The sequence below is a fragment of the Mesoplodon densirostris genome, chromosome 10 (assembly GCF_025265405.1).
Source record: "Mesoplodon densirostris isolate mMesDen1 chromosome 10, mMesDen1 primary haplotype, whole genome shotgun sequence".
Classification (NCBI taxonomy): Eukaryota; Metazoa; Chordata; class Mammalia; order Artiodactyla; family Ziphiidae; genus Mesoplodon; species Mesoplodon densirostris.
Window position 1 is genome coordinate 103776155 of NC_082670.1, and position 20663 is coordinate 103796817.

A 20663-nucleotide genomic window follows, 5' to 3' on the forward strand; every position below is an offset into this window, starting at 1 on the left:
ACAGGATCAACATAAAAATTAGTACATTTAAAAGAATTTAAATAATATAAATTATGTTCTTAAACTACAATGGAATTAAGTTAGAAATCAGTAATAGATCTGGAATGTCCTCAAATATAGGAAACTAAACAACATACTTCTAATTAACTTATGGATCAAAGAAGAAACTACAAGAAAAATTACAAAATATTGAATGAAAATAAAAATACAACACATCGAAATTTTGGGGATGCAGCTAAAACTCTGCTTAGAGGGAAATTTATAGTAATACATGCTTATAGTAGAAAACAAGAAGAGTTTCAAATCAATGACCTAGGTTTCTAACTTATTATTCTATTCAAAGTTATTCTAACTAAGAACAGCAACTTAAACCTAAAATAAGCAGAAAAAAAATAAAGAGAAAAAAAATTAAACAGCAGTGAAACTGAAACAGAAAAGTAACAATGCAAAGCCAAACTGATTATTTAAAAAAATTATTAAAATTGACAAGCTAAAAAAAAAAGAAAGGCGGGGGGCTTCCCTGGTGGAGCAGTGGTTGAGAGTCCGCCTGCCAATGCAGGGGACATGGGTTCGTGCCCCGGTCCGGGAAGATCCCACATGCCACGGAGCAGCTGGGCCCGTGAGCCATGGCCGCTGAGCCTGTGCGTCCAGAGCCTGTGCTCTGCAACGGGAGAGGCCACAACAGTGAGAGGCCCGCGTACAGCAAAAAAAATAAAAAAATAAAAATAAAAAAATTGACAAACCACTAGCCAGACTAATCAGGAAAAAAAAAGATGACATAAATTACTAATATCAGGAATAAAAGGTCATGACCATAGATCCTACAGAGAGTAAAGGCTAATAGGGAATATTATATATAAGTATATACCAATAAATTCAGCAATTTAAATGAAATGGATAAATTCCTTGCAAGATACAAATTACCAAAGCTCACTCAAGAATAAATATATATCCTAACTAGCCCTAAATCTAGTAAGAACTTCTTTTGTAGTTAGAATCCTTCCCACGGGGGCTTCCCTGGCAGTACAGTGGTTAAGAATCTGCCTGCCAATGCAGGGGACACGGGTTCGAGCCGTAGTCCAGGAAGATCCCACATGCCACGGAGCAACTAAGCCTGTGCGCCACAACTACTGAGCTATTGAGCCTGCACTCTAGAGCCCGCAAGCCACAACTACTGAGCCCCCATGCCACAACTACTGAAGCCTGCGCGCCTAGAGTCCGTGCTCTGCAACAAGAGAAGCCACTGAAATGAGAAGCCTGAGCACCGCAACGAAGAGTAGCCCCTGCTCACCGCAACCAGAGAAAAGCCCGCGTGCAGCAATGAAGACCCAACGCAGCCAAAAATAAAATAAATTAATTTAAAAAAAAAACTTCCCACAAAGAAAAACTCCAGGCCCAGATGGTTTCATTGGTAAATTCTGTGAAACATTTAATAAAGATAATATCAGTTTTACATAAACTCTTCTGGAAAATCAAACAGAAGGAGAAATCACTCCCTAACAAATGCTATGAAGCCAGCATTAACCTGGTAGCAAAACCAGACAAACACATTACAAGAAAAAGCAAATCAAAACTACAGATCAACATCTTTCATGAACATAGATGCAAAAAAATGAAGTTTAGTAAATCATAACTACAATATGTAAAAGGATCATGACCAAGTGGAGTTTATCCCAGGAATGCAAGGTTGGTTTTACATTTAACATTAATGTAATTCACCATACTTATGGAAGGAAAAGAAGAAGAAAAATGCATATTATCATCTCAAAAGATGTGAGGAAGAGGAAAAAGAAGAAAAGGAGGAGGAGAAGGAAGAGGGGAAGGAGGAGGGGGAGTAGGAAGAGGAGGAAGCAGACGCAACAGCAGCATTTGATAGAATCCAACAACCATTCATAATAGAAACTCTAGGCAAACTAGGAGTAGACGGGAACTTCATCAACCCGATAAAGATGATCCATAAAAACATATAGCTAATATCACCTTACTGAGAGACTGAATACATTCCCCACAAAGATCAGGAGAGAGACAAAGCTGTCTGTTCTTACCACTTGTACATGACATTATACTGGAGGTTCTATCCAGTGCAATAGGCCAGAAAAAACAAATAAGAGGTGTAGAATTTTGAAAGGAAGAAATACAACTGTCTTTATTTGTCGGCAAAGTTATAGTCTGTAGAAAATCCTAAGGAATTTACCAAAAAAATGCTGGAATACGTGAATTTAGAAAGGTTGCAGGATACCAAGTTAACATAAAACAAATAATTCTATTTCTATGTACCAGAAAGAAACAATCAGGAATTCATATTTTTAAAAAACACTATTAATGATAACATCAAAAATATAAAATACTTATCAAAAGTTTGAATAAAAGATACACAAGGCTAGTACCTCAAAAACTTCAAAACATTGCTAACAGAAATGATAGAAAACCTAAATAGATGGATAAATATACCATGTTTGAGAATTGGAAAAATCAATACTAAGACAGCAATTCTTACCAAATCAATCTGTAGATTCAATCAATCTCAATCAAAGTCCCAGAAGGTTTTTTTTTTTTGTAGAAGTTGACAACTTGATTTTAAAATTTATATTAAATGCAAAGGACCTTGAATACCCAAAATAATTTTGAACAAGAAGAACAAAGTTGGAGGACTTAGACTACTTGATTACAAGATTTATTATAAAGCAACTCTAATCAAGGCAATGTGGCATCTGTATAAACATACATCAGTGAAATAGAATGGAAGGTCCAGAAATAGACCCAAATACCCATGGTTAATTAATTTTCAACAAAGGTGCCAAGGGAGTTCAATGGAGAAAGGATAATCTTTTCAAAAAATGGTTCTGGAACAGTTGCATATTTGGAAGTAAAAAATGAACCAGATCATTATCATATCACACCATATATAAAAATTAACTCAAAATGGATCATAGATCTAGATGTAAAAGCTTAAACTATAAAACTTCTAGAAGAAACCATGAGAGAAAATCTTAGTGATCTTATATTTGGCAGAAAAAAAAAAACTAAACTAAATAGGAAACAAAAGGCATAAACTATAAAAGAAAAAATAATTTAGTTGGTTTCCAGCAAAATTAAAAACACTTGCTCTTCAACGGATGCTGTTATAAAAATGAAAAGGCATGTCACAGACTGAAAATATTTGCAAAACATAATCAACAAAAATTTGTATGTAGGATATATTTTTTTTACATGTATAACTCAATAGTAAGACAAATGGCCCAATGAAAATGGTAAAAGATTTGAACTGACATTTCACCAAAGAAGATGGCAAATAAGTGCATGAAAAGATGCCTCACATCATTAATCATTAGGAAAATGCAATTCAAAACCACAAGGGAAAAAGAAAAAAAACCACAATGAGATACCACTTCACAACCACTAGAACGGCTCAAATTAAAAAGACTGACCACTCCAAGCATTAGTGAGTATGTGGGGCAGGCAACTGGAACTTTCATACTCTGCTGGTGGGAATATAAAATGGTATGGTCAATTTGGAAAACAGATCATAGTTGCTTAAAAAGTTAAAAATAGTTTCCCATCACGGAGGACCCTAGAGATAAGGTGCTTCAGGACTACCACAAGAAGCTGCTGGAGCACAAGGAGATGGGTAGCCGTCTCAAGGAGTTAAGGGAGCAATTAAAAGAACTTGCCGGGCCTCCCTGGTGGCGCAAGTGGTTGAGAGTCCGCCTGCCGATGCAGGGGATACGGGTTCGTGCCCCGGTCTGGGAGGATCCCATATGCCGCGGAGCGGCTGGGCCCGTGAGCCATGGCCGCTGAGCCTGCGCGTCCGGAGCCTGTGCTCCGCAACGGGGGAGGCCACAACAGTGAGAGGCCCGCATACCGCAAAAAAAAAAAAAAAAAAAAAAGAACTTGCCAAGCAGTATGAAAAGTCTGAAAATGATGTGAAGGCCCTACAAAGTGTTGGGCAGATTGTGGGTGAAGTACTTAAGCAATTAACTGAAGAAAAATTCAAAGCTACAAATGGACCAAGATATGTTGTGGGTTGTCGTCGACAGCTTGACAAAAGTAAGCTGAAGCCAGCAACAAGAGTTGCTTTGGATATGACTACACTAACTATCATGAGGTATTTGCCAAGAGAGGTAGATCCACTGGTTCACAACATGTCTCATGAGGACCCTGGGAATGTTTCTTATGCTGAGACTGGAGGGCTATCAGAACAGATTCGGGAATTAAGAGAGGTAATAGAATTACCTCTTACAAACCCATAATTATTCCAACATGTAGGAATAATACCTCCAAAAGGCTGTTTGCTATATGGACCACCAGGTACAGGAAAAACACTCATGGCATGAGCTGTTGCTAGCAAGCTGGACTGCAATTTCTTAAAGGTTGTATCTAGTTCTATTGTAGACAAGTACATTGGTGAAAGTACTCGTTTGATCAGAGAAATGTTTAATTATGCCAGGGACCATCAGTCATGCATCATTTTTATGGATGAAATAGATGCTATAGGTGGTTGTCGGTTTCCTGAGGGTACTTCAGCTAATAGAGAGATTCAGAGAACTTTAATGGAGCTACTGAATCAAGTGGATGGATTTGATACTCTACATAGAGTTACAATGATCATGGCTACAAACAGGCCAGATACAGTGGATCCTGCTTTGCTTCATCCAGGCAGATTAGATAGAAAAATACATACTGATTTACCAAATGAACAAGCAAGGTTAGATATATTGAAAATCCATGCAGGTCCCATTCCAAAGCATGGTGAAATAGATTATGAAGCAATTGTGAAGCTTTCAGATGGCTTTAATGGAGCAGAACTTAGAAATGTTTGTACTGAAGCAAGTATGTTTGCAATTCTTGCTGATCATGATTTTATAGTACAGGAACACTTCATGAAAGCAGTCCGAAAAGTGGCTGATTCTACGAAGCTAGAGTCTAGATTGGACTACAAACCTGTGTAATATACTGTAAGGTTTTTGATGGCTGCGTGACAGATATTGGCTTAATGTAAAAATAAAGTTAAGGAAAATAATGTATGTATTGGCAATGATCTCATTAAAAGTGTATAAATAAAAATGTGTATGAATAACATTGTAAAAATTAGTAATTCAGTAATTCTACTTTTAAGAAGTACGGAAGAAATTTGTATGTTTGTTAATTTGTATTTATTGCAGCAGAAGTTATAAAAGAAGAGTATGTTGCAGCTTTTCGTATTTGCTGTGTATTTTGTAAAACCTTGAAAATGGTTTGTGCCAGTAGTACCAGATAGCATTTCTTACGACTTATTCTATATCATTTGTTTTCCTCACCCTAAAAAGTTTAATAAAATCTGTTTGATTCCGTTCTCCTACAAAAAAAAAAAAGTTAAACATACCTCGTCCTTTCCAATTTGGATTTCTTTTATTTCTTTTTATTCTCTGATTGCCATGGCTAGGACTTCCAAAACTAGGCTGAATAAAAGTGGTGAGAGTGGACATCCTTGTCTTGCTCCTGATACTAGAGAAAATGCTTTCAGCTTTTCATCATTGAGTATGATGTTAGCTGTGGGTTTTTCACATATGGCCTTTATTATGTTGATGTATGTTTCCTCTATGCCCACGAAACTGTCACTTTTTGCAGATGACATGATACTATACATAGAAGGTCCTAAAGACCCTACCAGAAATCTACTAGTGCTCATCAATGAATTTGGTAAAGTTGCAAGACACAAAATTAATATACAGAAATGTTTTGCATTTCTATACATTAACAATGAACTATCAGAAAGAGAAATTAAGAAAACAATCTTATTTGCCATCACATCAAAAAGGATAAAATACCTAGGAATGAACCTACCTAAGAAGGTAAAAGACCTTACTTGGAAAACTATAAGACACTGATGAAAGGAGTTGAAGACGACACAAATAGATGGAAAAATATACTGTGTTCTTGGATTGGAAGAATTAATGTTGTTAAAATGACCATACTACCCAGGGCAATCTACAGATTCAGTGCAATCCCTATCAAAATACCAGAGGCAGTTTTCACAGAACTAGAACAAATAATTTTAAAATTTATATGGAAACACAAAAGACCCTGAATAGCTAAAACAATTTTGAGAAAGAAGAACAAAGCTGGATGAGTCATGCTCCCTGACTTCACACTACACTACTAAGCTATAGTAATCAAAACAGTAGAAACATAGATCAATGGAACAGAATAGAGCCGAGAAATAAACCCACACACTTATGGTCAATTAATCAAAAGACAGCCTCTTCAATCAGTGGTGCTGGAAAAACTGGGCAGTTACTTGTAAAAGAATGAAATTAGAACATTCTCTAACACCATGTACAAAAATAAACTCAAAATGGATTAAAGACCTAAATGTAAGACTGGATACTGTAAAACTCCAAGAGGAAAACACAGGCAGAACAGCCTTTGACATAAATCACAGCAATATGTTTTGGATCCATCTCCTAAAGCAAAGGAAACAAAAGCAAAAATAAACAAATGAGACCTAATTAAACTTAAAAGCTTTTGCACAGCAAAGGAAACCACTGACAAAATAAAAAGACAACCTACTGAATGGGAGAAAATATTCGCAAATGATATGACTGATAAGGAGTTAACATCCCACATTTATAAACAGTTCATACAACTCAACATCAAAAAAAAAAGAGATTAGGGCTTCCCTGGTGGCGCAGTGGTTGAGAGTCCGCCTGCCGATGCAGGGGACACGGGTTCGTGTCCTGGTCCGGGAGGATCCCACATGCCGCAGAGCGGCTAGGCCCGTGAGCCATGGCCGCTGAGCCTGCGCGTCCGGAGCCTGTGCTCCGTAACGGGAGAGGCCACAACAGTGTGAGGCCCGCGTACCGCAAAAAAAAAAAGATTAAAAAATGGTCAGAAGTACTGAATAGACATTTTTCCAAAGAGGAAATGCAGATGGCCAATAGGCACATGAAAAGATGCTCAACATTGCTAATCATCAGGGAAATGCAAGTCAAAATCACAATGAGATATCACCTCACAACTGTCAGAATGGCTATCATCAAAAGACCACAAATAACAAATGTTGGTGAGAGTGTGAAGAAAAGGAAACCCTGTACAGTACTGTACTGATGGGAATGTAATTTCATGCAGTCACTGTGGAAAATGGTATGGAGCTTTCTCAAAAAATTAAAAATGAAACTACCATATGACCCACCAATTCCACTCCTGAGTATGTATTGGAAAAAAACAAAAACACTAATCCATCCATTTCATACCCAAGACGTGAGAAATGAAAGCAAGTGTCCACAGAAAAGCTTGTACATGAATATTCACAGCTGCTTTATTTGTAATAGCACAAAACTGGAAATAGCTCAAATACCCACCAAGTGATGAATGGATAAATGAACTGTGTTATATACATGTAATGAATACTTAGCAACAAAAAAGGAATCAACTAGTGATACATGCAGCAACATGGCTAAATCTCAAGATAATTATCTCTGTGAAAGAACTCAGACTCCCCCATTCCCTCCCCCCACAAAAAGTACATATAATATGAATTTCCATTTATATAAAAACCTAGAGAATGTAAATTAATCTATAGTGATAGAAAGCAGATTTGTTGTTGCATTTGACAGCCTGGGGTAGGAAGGTATGGATTATAAAGTGGCATGAGAAAAGTTTTGGGAGTGATGGATATCTTCATTATCTTGATTATGGTGTTAGTTTCACAGTGTATATATATGTAAAAACTTATCATTTGTACACTTTAGACATGTACAGCTATTGTGCCTCAATTATACCTCAAAAAAGCTGTAAGAAAATCAATTGTGCTTCAATGTATTTTCATAGACTAGCAGCAAAAAATGGGAAAATAAAAATTTAAAAATACCATCTATAAGAGCATCAAAAATGCCAAATACCTAAGAATAAATCTACCAAAAGATGTTTAAGGCCTCTAGATTGAAAACTGCAAAACATGATTGAGAGCAAAGAGGAACCGAATAAATGGAGAGAAATTCCATGTTCAAGATAGGAAGACTCAATGTCGAGATGTTTATTCTCTTCCATGTGATTGCATTCAACGCGATCTCCATGAAAACCCCTGTTTTTTAATGGAACTTGAGAAATTATTTTTAAACTATATATGGAAACGCAAAGGATCTAGATAGCCATCTTGAAGAATCAAGCAAAGTTGGAGGACTTATGTTACCAGATTTCAACTGGTAGTTAAAAACTATAGCAATTAAGACAGTGTGGTAGGGCCTCCCTGGTGGCGCAGTGGTTGAGAGTCCGCCTGCCGATGCAGGGGATATGGGTTCGTGCCCCGGTCTGGGAGGATCCCATATGCCGCGGAGCGGCTGGGCCCATGAGCCATGGCCGCTGGGCCTGCGCATCCGGAGCCTGTGCTCCGCAACGGGGGAGGCCACAACAGTGAGAGGCCCGCATACCGCAAAAAAAAAAAAAAAAAAAAAAAAAGACAGTGTGGTATTAGCACAAGGACAGACAAATAGACCCATGGAACAAAATAGAGGGACCATAAAAGATCCACACATACATGGTAACACAATGGTGTCACTGCAAATCAGTGAAGAAAGAATGATCTTTTTAATAAATGCTGCCAGAGCAATTAGATTACCATATGGGGAAAAAAAAGAATCCTTCTCCTAGCCCATATCATACACATACACAAAAATAAATGGATCTAAATATGAAAGAAAAAACAATATTACTGTTAGAAGAAAACATAAGAAAATATCTATATGCCCTTAAGTATGCAAAGATTTCTTAAACTAAAAACAAAAGCACATAGCATTAGTTATTAAAAAGGAAAGCCACATAGTGGGAGAAGATATTTGTAATACATGTATCTGACAAGACTCATATCTAGAATTTAATAGGAACTCCTACAAGTAAAAAAAATAGGCAAAAAACCCAGTGGAAAAATGGGCACACAACCTGAACAGGGATTTCACAAAAGAGGACATCTAAATTGTCAATAGTCATGTGAAAAGTGCAAAGAAATATAAAAATGTAAATTAAAAACCCAATACAATACCATTATACACCCATCAGAATGGCTAAAATTAAAAAGGCAGAAAATACTAAGTGTTGACCAGAATGTGAAGCAATTAGGACTCTCATATATTGCTGGTAAAAATGTTAATAATTGTGTAACTTTTTGAAAACTCTTCGGCAGGATCTATTAAATCAAACATACATGAACTCTATGATCCAGCATTTCTACTTAGGAATACATCCAACAAGAATGTGTGCACGTGTTCAAGACACACACATAAATGTTCACAGCAGCACCACTCCTCATATGAGGCCAGAAGTGGAAACAACTCAAATGTCCATCACCTATAGAATTAATGAAGTGCAGAATATTCACACCATGGGAACAAACAAGCTACAATCATATAGATGAAGTTTACCCTGATGATGCTGAGTAAAAGAGCCAGCTAGACGCAAAAGATCACACACAGTAGGATTCCATTTCTATAACGTTCATAAGCAGGGAAGGGTACTCTACACATGCTCAAAGTCAGGGTAGTGGTCCTCTTAGGAGCAGGAGTGACTGAGATGGGGCATGAGGGGACTGCTGGTGCTGGTCCTGTTCTGTTACTTGATCTGGGGGCTGGTTATGAGGGGCTCACCCTGTGAAATTTACCCAGCTGTGCACTTACGACTTGTACATTTTTCTTATGTATGTCACACTTCCACAAAAAAGTGACTCTCTGTGTGCAAAGTGCCATGATGAAAACCAACAGAATTCTGGAAAGAGCATTTGGTTGGGGTGGTCATTTAGCTGTCTTTAAATTAACTTTATCACATCCTGGGGTCCTGACTTTGGTCCTCAGCTTTCTTCTCTCTGCTACTGGAAACAAAATGAAAGCTTCTTGCTTCAAAATCAACCACCTGTCCATTAGTCACCCTTAGCTGTTCAGTATTTTTCTTTAGTAGATAGCAAGAATGAGCAAACCACAGTCTATGGGTTAAATCTTGCCCACAGCCTGTTTTTGGAAAGTTTTATTTGTTTACATATTGTCTACTGCTGCTTTGTGCCACAACAGGATAGTTGAGTGTTGCAACAGACTGCGTAGGCTGCAAAGTCTAAAATATTTGCTACCTGGCCCTTTAAGGAAAAAAGTCTATAGACTCTGGGTATAGAGCTTCAGTGGTGCTTGGGCATGGTCATCAACCCCATTTATCCCACAGTGTCCTCTATCCATGTCAATTACCCAATGCACCACGCCTGCTAGTGCATTTCCTTCCACAGAGCCACCCTCTGATTCCCCACTTGTGAAAGTTATAACAAGTGGGCTGTCTCTGCTCTGTCAGCCACTGGTGATGGGGCCCTCTTACCACCCAGGCAGTAAGTGATCTAGCTCCAAAAGCCCATCTTATCACCTGCCTTCTCAGACCAGCCCTGGTACCAAATGTTGGAGGTTGGGGTCTCCAAAAGTAGATGCCCAGATGGAGTCTGGGGTGCAAGATGTTTACTAGGGATCAATACCTGTGAAGGAAGAAGGAGAAAGCAGGGTTGGGCAGAGGTGAAGTGGAGGTCTGACAAAAGCTTGAGGAAGCCTTGGCTGATCGGGGGAAAGCTGGTGCCTTTCTGACCACCAGAGCGTCCTGCGCCAGCAGAAATGGCTGGACATTTATATCCCCGCCTCACTTACTCAGTAGATAAGACTGCCCAGGGAAGGGCATGACCTTGGCAAAGGGGTTCTCTCCAGCTAAAGCAGACCCTAAAAGAGGTGATAGCTGGAGGCTGCTTGCTGGTCACATTCCTTGTTTCTGGACAGTAAGACCCCCTTGAAGGGGAGATCAAGGCCCTGCAGGGTAGACTGAACTGCCCAGGGTCACACAGCTAGGGAGCAGCAGGGCTGGTACTCAGCTTTAGTCTGCTGGCTCTAAATCCCATGTTTTCTCCACTGTTGCCCACCACCTCTGGTAAAGCAATTACTGTGTGCTATAATATTTTATTAATCAAAGACAAAAATAATGGGCTGTCAGCTCTTCTGATGAGCTTGAGCTTGCCAGAATCACTCACACCTACAAAGTGACATGCTTAATTGTGTACTGACTGTATAGTGCTGGGCTAAGCACTCAACCTGGATAATCACCACAGCAGCCCCTGAAGTAAAGTGCTACTATTATCCCATTTCACAGACAGGGAAACCGAGGCTTCAGACAGGCAAAGTGACTTGTAGAAAGCAAACTGCCACACACAGGTCTGCTTACTGCACAGACTTCCTCCTGCTACCCTCAACAAAGGCAATTACTGGGTGAGTTTTCTGGTATCTTCCTAATGTAGGGAAGTGTGCAATCTGAAATGTTGCTGAAATGTTTAAACTAGCCCAATCTCATCACTGTCGTCACAGATTCCCAGGGGTCCAGGCACACAGAAAGGGACCCACTTGCCTACAGTAGTGATAGGGCCCGGGAAAGGTGGGCTGGAGCATGTCTGAGTATGTGAAGGGGTGTGTGGATGACACCCAAGTGATTTGGGGATCCTTTTTGCTGTCCACCTTTTTTTTGGTCTATTGATTTACCCCTGAAGACCCTGCATTAGAAAAGGCAGCATTTACTTTGTTTTGTTTTGTTCTGTAAAACAGCATGGGCGGGCTTCCCTGGTGGCGCAGTGGTTGAGAATCTGCCTGCCAATGCAGGGGACACGGGTTCGAGCCCTGGTCTGGGAAGATCCCACATGCCGCAGAGCAACCAAGCCTGTGAGCCACAACTACTGAGCCTACGCGTCTGGAGCCTGTGCTCCGCAACGAGAGGCCGCGATAGTGAGAGGCCCGCGCACCGCCATGAAGAGTGGCCCCCGCTTGCCGCAACTAGAGAAAGCCCTCGCACAGAAACGAAGACCCAACACAGCCAAAAATAAAAATAGATAAATTTAAAAAAAAAGATTCCACATCTTCCCCCAACGTTGGCTTTCCTTTAAAAAAACAAACAAACAAAAAACAGCATGGGCTTTGGAATCAGGCAGACAAGTATTCAAACCCGGGTTCTGCTCCTTACTAGCTGTGTGACCTCCACTAAATAGCTTTACCTCTCTGAGCCTGTTTCCCCATCTGTAAGATCTGGCTTACAACATCCCTATTTCCTGGCACTCCTGTGAGTGATGCTTGTAAAGCTAAAAATGGAGCATAGCACACAGTGACATTCAACAAACAGTACCTGAGATCTGGTCACTGCAGGACCACACAGGTAGGTGTCCCCTGTTTTCAGCCCAGGATCACCCTCTCAGCACAGAAGCTCTGCCTCAGTTTACATGCAAGGTCTCTCTTCCCCTCCTTGATTACCAGAGAAGACCTACTTCCCTGACTCCTGACCAAGTATGGATTCTTCCTATCACCTCTGAAGAACTACATCTTAAAGAGGTAGGGAGAAGTTGGCCCTGGAGCCAGACTGGTTTGAATTTCATCTGAGTCACTCGTTAGCTGTGTTATCCTGGACAAGTTTCATAACTTCTCTGAGTTTCCAATTTCTTATCTGCCTGATGGGGATAACAACCCTGCCCACTTCTTGGGATTGTGGTGAGGGGTTAATGGGCACTGGACGTACAGGCTCCTTGCACACTGACTGGCATACTGGACGTGCTCCATAGATGTCTGTTCTCTTTTCCTCTTGCTATTCCCATGTACTCTATGCAAACACTTTCACTAGAGACCCCTAAAAAGTCCTATCTTACCCCAGGCCTTTCTATAATCTTGGTAGCAGATTGGCATAGCTATTTAAAAGCACAAAAATCAACAATAACTTTCTCAACAGTAATAAAAGAAAATAATGGCTAACTGTATTGTACGTAAAATCAGTCCCAGTTCACGCCCCCATGCCGCTTACAGTCTAGCAGGAGAGGAGGACATTGATCCACAGACCACAGATCTGGGCATGAGAAGTACCTGTGACAGCTCATTTACTTCTCAAAAGGGCCCCACGAGATGGATGCTATTATTATACTGACTTTTCAGGTGAAGAAATTGAGACTCAGAGAAGTTACAATTCTTGTTCAGGGTCACGTGACGAATAAGAAGCAGACTAGGATTTGAGCCTAGATCCTTCTTCCCAACCTCCAGTTGTGAAACAAATACAGGGATGGTAGATGGACCTCAACGAACTTCTAAAAGATAGAATCCCTGCTAGGCAGAGGCTGACCATTTAAAATTTTCAAATAGGAGTCAGCTTCAGTTATTAAGACTGTCCTTGAGATGTATCTGAGAAGGCTGGAGGGAGGACAGACCCCCAAAGAAGCCAGCATTGTGATACTTTGTTTCAAAAAGCAGGATCTTTCCGAATTGCAAGTTAGAGGTAGCAGGGGCTGAAGTGGCATGTGGTCTAACCCTTCTATTTCACAGATGAGTAAAATGAGGCACAGAGAAGGCAAGAGACTTGTTGAAGGTCACAAAGAAATCTCCTTAGCAACTGGTTTCTCCCCATGTCTATGTATCAACCCCAGGAAAGACTCTTATTGGTTCTTTGGGGATCATATGCTCATCCTTGTACCAATCACTGTCGCCAGAGGGCAGCTCTAGCACCTTGAGTGACAGCCCCACCAAAACCAACCAACTGCTCTTGCTTGAGATGTCAAAGGACTGGCTCCTTCTCAGGTCCTGGGTGGGAATGTTCCATCTTCAGAGAGGCCTTCTTCTACCATTCTACCCAAAGAACACTCCTCCCTGACCCTGTTGTCACTTTGATTTTTCTCCAGGAGACTTATTACTCTTTGATATTATTTATTTTTCATTCTTTATTAGAATATAAAGAAGCTCCTTGAAAAGAGGGGTTTTGTCTGATTTCTTGACCACTGTATCAAGTGTTTAGAACAGGACTTGGCATATAAAGGTGCTCAATAAATATTTTTGAATTAAAAAAAAATGAGTAGGGGAGGAGTTTCCAAATGATCTGGAAGAAGACAAAAGGCAAAGCATGCTGGACGGACATACACTACCCACAGCAGCCACCACTGAATTCTTAGCGATTCATCTTTAGGGAAATCAATAAAGCAACTACTGTTTCAGCGAGCAGTAAATAAATAAATAAAAGTCAGTGGCAGGTCTGTGACCTCTGGTTTCTCATCTGTCTCACTGACTGGCCTGGGACCCTCTGCTTGCTTTGCACTTACTAGAGCCTGGCAGATAGTAGGTGCGGAAATCAGGGTTTTGGATGAATAAACCCAACAGTAATGTCTTAGTCTGTGTTTCTGAAACATTGATGTGCATTCAAATTACCTGGGGATTTGTTAAAATGCAGATCCTGATTCGGTAGGTCTGGGTGGGGCCCGAGAGTCTGCATTTCTAATAAGCTCCCAGGTGCTGTTGCTGCTGCTGGCATGAACCACACTGTGAGTAGCAAAGCTCAGTCTATTAGCAAGAAATCTGTGGGCATCTCACTATACAAACAGGTGAAATAAAGAGCCAAGAAGAGCCTTCCAGAAACAATAATGGTAGGGGGATCGGGAGATCCGGATTCTAGTCCCAGGTCTCCTGTCTATAAGCTCATGAACTTGGACAGGTTTCTGCAGCCTCTGAACCTCAGTCCCAGCTGCCAGGTCAGGACTCCCCGACCAGCCCTGCCCTCACACAAGGTGTCTGAGCTGCAGCATTGGGGGCAGGGCAGGGCATCTAAGGCTGAATCAGATCCAGCGGTGCCCCCTCACCATCCATGAGCTCTAAGAATATACACTTTAGCCTGCCTTGCAAGGATGCAAGAGAGAGTTAAGATCAACATACATTGCAGAAAAGAATCCCTGAGCTCTCACCTCTGCCATCCAGCAGATTTTATACTTAACACTACTTCGTAAACTCTCGTCATCCACATTCCGGTTGTTTTCAGTTTTCTAAGGCTGCTCCCTCGCACTAGCCAGACCTCCCTCTTTAATACAGATCTTCTGAATCTCACCCCACTCTCTTCCTGGAAATAAAAGAAAAAAAACAAAACACAACAAAAGACCCTCTTCTGCCTTTGCCTATGACTCACAAACAATAATAAAATGATAGCTTCACGTTTATTACATAGACTATATTGGTATTTCCCAAAATGCAGTAAACATCAATTACAGCATGCATACACAGACAAGTGTCATTCTGATAGCTACATTATTAGCAGGTTACCAACTATTTGTGGTGAATGATCCTGTCTTTCCACTTAGGGTAGCAATGTAAAGTCTCCTTTAAATATAAACAAAATGAGTCTATAATAAGGAAAAGCAAATCAAAACCACAATGAGCTACCACTTCACACCAAGTAGAATGGCTACAATAAAAAAAAATAATAGTAAGAGTTGGAGATATTGTAACCCTTGTACAACAGTCTCACAGTTCCTCAAAAGGCTAAACATAGATTTATCATACGACCAGGTAATTCCACTCCTAGGTATACCCAAGAGAACTGAACATGTACGTCCATGCAAAAACTTGTACACGAATGTTCACAGCATTAGTCATAATAGTGAAAAACTGAAAACAATCCTGATGTTCATCAACAGATAAATGGATAAATAAAATGTGGCATAGCCACACAATGGATTATCCAGCTATAAAAAATAAAGTGCTGATAAATGCTACAATGTGGATGAATCCTGAAAACATTATGCTAAATGAAAAAACCCAGACAAAGAAGACCACATATTTTTATGATTTCACTTATATGAAATGTCCATAATGGGAAAATCCATAGAGATAGAAAGTAGATCAGTGGTTTCCTAGGGCTGGAGGAGGGGTGAGCTGGGGGAAAATGGGGAGTGACTGCTAAAGTGTACAGGGTTTCTTTCTAGGGTGATGAAAATTGGGGTGTTCATAAACTGATTATGGTAATGCTTACACAGCTGTGAATATATTAAAACCACTGAATTGTATACTTTAAATGGGTGAGTTGTATTGTGTGAATTATATATCAATAAAGGTGTTATAAAACATATAAAAATATTAGGTAATACTATAGGTGGCATACATATATGAAAAAAAGCATTAAGAACACAGATAAAGCAAAGTTTAGGAAACACTGGATTAGATCAGCAATCCTAAAAATCCTATGAGGTAAATGTCATTTTTTTCCTGTTACACAGGAAACTGGACTCTTGAAAGGAGAGTGTTCATCTAAGAATGAAGAATTTTAAGTGGATTTCAAACCCAGGCTACTGACTCCAAAACCAGTGCTCTTATCTGACATGCTATACTGCTTCCTGACTCCCAATCCTTGAATTTAGCTCCCATCCATACTTTTCCTGATGATGACTCTCCCCTAATGGTGTCTCTCTGAGACTTGGGTCTGAACTACACCAGTGAGCATCACCTACAGCTTTGACCTACGTAACCAGCAGAATATCACAGAAATGATGGTGTATAATTTCTGAGGCTAGGTTGGATCCCTCACTTTGGAGAATACCGGCTGACACATTCTGAAGACAATCAGCCCTGTGGAAAGATCTACATGGCCAACAACTGAGGCCTTTTGCCAACAGCCATGTGAGTGCATCATGTTGGAAGCAGGTCCTCTAGCCCATCAAGCCTTCTGACGACTGCGGCCCCAGCCCATCTCTTGACTGCAGCTTCATGAGAAGCTGAGCCAGAACTACTCAGCGAATCTGCTCCTTATTTCCTGACCCACAGAAACCATAAGGTACTGTGTATTTATTGTTTTAAGCTATTAAGTTTTGGGGTAATTTGTTATGTAGCAATAGATAACTAGTACACCCTATGACTAGTTCCTGCCAATGATATGTGAGCTGAAAAGTTACACACTACTTCCAGGTCCAAGATATGAACGTGCCTTTTCTACTTTCTCTTCCCCTTCCCACAGAGATCTTTTCTTTCCTCCCAGATATTCGCACACCCATGTTCATAGCAGCATTACTCACTAGAGCCAAAGGGTGGAAGCAACCCAAGTGTCCATCAACAAATGAATGGATAAACAAAATATGATCCATCCATATAACAGAATAGTATTCAGTCTTAAAAAAGGGAAATTCTGGCTCGTGGATGAACCTTGAGGACATTGTGCTAAGTGAAATAAGCCAGTCACAAAAGGACAAAGACTATGTGATTCCAGTTACATGAGGTCCCTAGAGCAGTCAAAGCCACAGAAACAGAAAGTAGAATAGTGGTTGCCAGGGGGTTGAGGGAGGGAGAGGGGGGAATTAGTGTTTAACGGGTACAGAGTTTCAGTTTGGAAACATGAAAAGAGTTCTGGAGATGGATGGTGGTGATGGCTGCACAACAGTGCGAATGTCCTTCCTGCCTCTGACCTGTACACTTACCAATAGTTAAAATGGTAAATTTATGTTATACCTATTTTATCGTAATAAACAATGTCATGATACGCCCAAAAGGTTGTGACTCCCTCTGCTGACTCCCTAAGCACCTGTGGTAAGGGCTGGGGCTTGTGGGATGACTAACTCTTTTTCCAGCCACTGTGTTTGTGAGAGTCCTACTGTGGACAAAAGGAGTGGGCACCCTGTATGTAGGATACAGGTTCAGCTGCATGGGACAGAAACCCAGAACAACAGTGGCTTAAATGAGATGGAAATCCCTTTCTCCTGCATACAGTCTGGAGGCGGGTTGTGCACGGCTGACATGGTGACTCAGCCCTGTGTAGTCATGCAGGGACCCAGCCTCTGCTCTTGCACTCTGCCATCCCTAGGGCGTTTTTCTCAACCTCGTGGCTCAAGGTGGCTTACCACCACGTGTATGTCCTAAGCAGCAGGGTGAAGAAGGCAGGGAAGCAGGGGCATGCCTCCTCTCTTTAAGACACTGTCATTTGGGGTCTCTGTCCTAGAAGTGGAATGCCACTGCTGCCTGATGTATTTTCCATCCCCAGCATATCCCCCAACAGGATGTCGGCAGTTTTCTGTCATGGCAGCCGTGGAGGAGACCGGCAGAGATCTTGGGAGCCCCATGTTGAAATTAATAGAGCCCCAACATGGGTGGAACCTGGGTCCCTGTATCACTGCATGGAAGGCTGCCTCTCAAACATCTGATAGAGCTTTGCATACTGAGAGTGAACCTCAAATGTGTGAAAGCACTGGGATTTCAGTGTTTATGTGTTACAGCCACCAGCATTCTCTTAACTAACACAGAGCTTCATGACTGGAGCTTGGGAAGTCAGATAACACAACAAGGCTGAGGCCAGGTCAGGCAATGGGAAGATGACTTTGGAGCCAGGAGACCCAAATCCAACCTCCCGCAACCCCACTTACAAGCTACGTGGGCCATTCAAACTCTTTCAGCCTGGTTTGCTCAAATATAAATTGGAGATGATGATAATACAAACCACACACTATTTGTGGTGTGAACTGAATGAGGGAATCTGCAAGAAAGACAGTTGAGAAAAATCTACTTGGGGCAGCGACAGACACCTGTCCCCTTGCCATTCTCTAAAGAGGAGAACAGATGGGCATTTAGAAATGGGCACAGCACTCCGTAACTCACAGCTTGATGAGAAGCAAATGGCCCACGGCGGGGGGCGGGGTGCTGATCTCTAAGTCATGGCTGAATATTCAGCCTCAGGCAGGAAGCTGTCTGTCTTGGGTTTTGCAATAGCTTTGATTCAAGACCTCAAATAGGCCCCTGAGAGCGTACTTGCTTGGGACTCAGATTGGGTTTACAGCATAGACCAACGTTTTCCCCAGGCAGCGCAAAAATGAGAGTCTGGACCTCTTCTCGTTATATCTCAACAGGACAGCACTGCTGCAGAAAAGCTGGGACACTCACGCTCTGGCTGCCACTCTGGGGGTATGGCCACCGCGGGTGCTCACAGCGGCCTCTAAAGCACAGATGCTTCAGGGACTGGGCAGAGCACGTAACAGTGTGAAGAGGCTGGCTGCCATGTAACAGTGAGTGGCTGGTGCTCTGAGCTATGCAGCAAATCGGGCGTGCTTACAGGCTCCTTTCAGCCCACAGCTGAACTAAAGGCTCGAATCTGAATTTATTGCCTCTATGGCTCCAGTTCTTCTAGCCCAGTGCTAACAGAAATATGTCACGTAAGTAATTTAAAATATTCCAGTAGCCACATTTAAAAACTATAAGGAGAAAGATGAAATTCACTTTAATCTTATATTATACTTAACCCAATAGATGATTCTGATCACCAATTCCAATATGTGTGGGGTTTTTCCACCCCACCAAGCAATTCTCAGACATCAGCTGGGTGTCCTACCATTCAGCTCAATTCAACACTAGCATCAGATTCCACAGGTTAAGGGCTCTGTCCCTTATGGGACTGCACCCTTCCCCATTTCAGACGCCCATCACAAGTCCAGGCTGTCACCTGTGCTTCTGACCAACAGGCTATAAATCGCAGGATCCCATGCCCCCCTCCTTGTGTTTGATTACTTTGCTAGAGTGGCTCACAGAACTCAGAGAAACAGTTTACTTACTAGATTATTGGCTTATTACAAAGGGATATAACTAAGGAACAGCCAGACAGAAGAGATGCATAGGGCAAGGTATGGGGAAGGATGCCTCCCTGTGTTCACTGATTCAGAAGTTCTCCCAACCCCGTCCACTTGGGTTTTTATGGAGCCTTCATTATATACGCACAATTCATTGGCCATTAGTGATTAATTCAACTTCCAACCCCTCTCCCCTCCCTGGGATCAGGGAGTGGGAGTGAAAGTCCCACCCCTCTATTAGTGGTTGGTTCCCTGGCAACCAGCCCTCATTTTCAGGTGTTTTCCAAAAGTCACCTCATTAACAAAAACCCAGTTGTGGTGGAAAGAGACTTGTTACGAATAACAAGATACCATTTCCCCTTTATGGCTCTCAAGGATTTCAGGGACTGAGGACAAGAGACCAAATATGACAAAAGATGTTTCTGTTGTCCTTTTCATTCAGGAAATTCCAAGGGTTTTGGGTGCTGAGAGCCAGGAACTGTGGATGAAGACCATATATATATATGAGAACTATATTTTGGTCATCTGAATGATCAAATACATATTTCTTATAAATCACAATATCATACCCACAAATCCAAAAACTCATTTCAACGTGTAATCAATATTAAAAATATTGGTGAGCTATTTTACATTCTTCTTTTTTACGCTAAGTCTTCCAAATCTGGAATGTGTTTTGCATCTCCAGTAGGACCAGCTACATTTAAAGCACTTAGTAACCACGTGCAGCTGGCGTCTGCTCAGTTGGACACTTCTGTTTTAGGTAGTTGGCATCCCCCACACCCACCAAGCATCTCCACACCTCCGTGCCTTTGCCTACACTGTTCCTTCTGCTTGCCACAGCCTCCTCTCCTTTGCCCACCTGAACGCCTACTCATACTTCAAGGGCTTAGTGCAAATGTCACCTCCTCCCTGAAGTCTTATGCAACCCCCTAGGATGCTCCCATAAGACCTTGTTTCCACCTCTATTTGAGTGCCCACTAGGCTGGATTATGTTTAACTTGTTGAAAGGCCAAGACCACTTCTGAACCATCACCAGCATTCAGCGCCTTGCTTAGCATATGGCAGACCCTAGGGGCCACTGTGGGCTCTCTCTGGGATGAGGGTATTAGGGCACAAGGAAAATTTCTTTAAAAGTTCCCCAATAATTTTTTTTTTTTTTTTTTTTTTTTTTTTTGCGGTACGCGGGCCTCTCACTGTTGCGGACTCTCCTGCTGTGGAGCACAGGCTCCGGACGCGCAGGCTCAGCGGCCATGGCTCACGGGCCCAGCCGCTCTGCAGCATGTGGGATCCTCCCAGA

At 41.5% G+C, this 20663-nt stretch overlaps 1 pseudogene; it reads left to right on the forward strand.

Moving 5' to 3' along the window:
- The first annotated feature begins 3882 nt into the window (after nucleotides 1-3882).
- Nucleotides 3883-4949, forward strand: LOC132497276 (26S proteasome regulatory subunit 10B-like; annotated as a pseudogene).
- Nucleotides 4950-20663: the final 15714 nt, after the last annotated feature.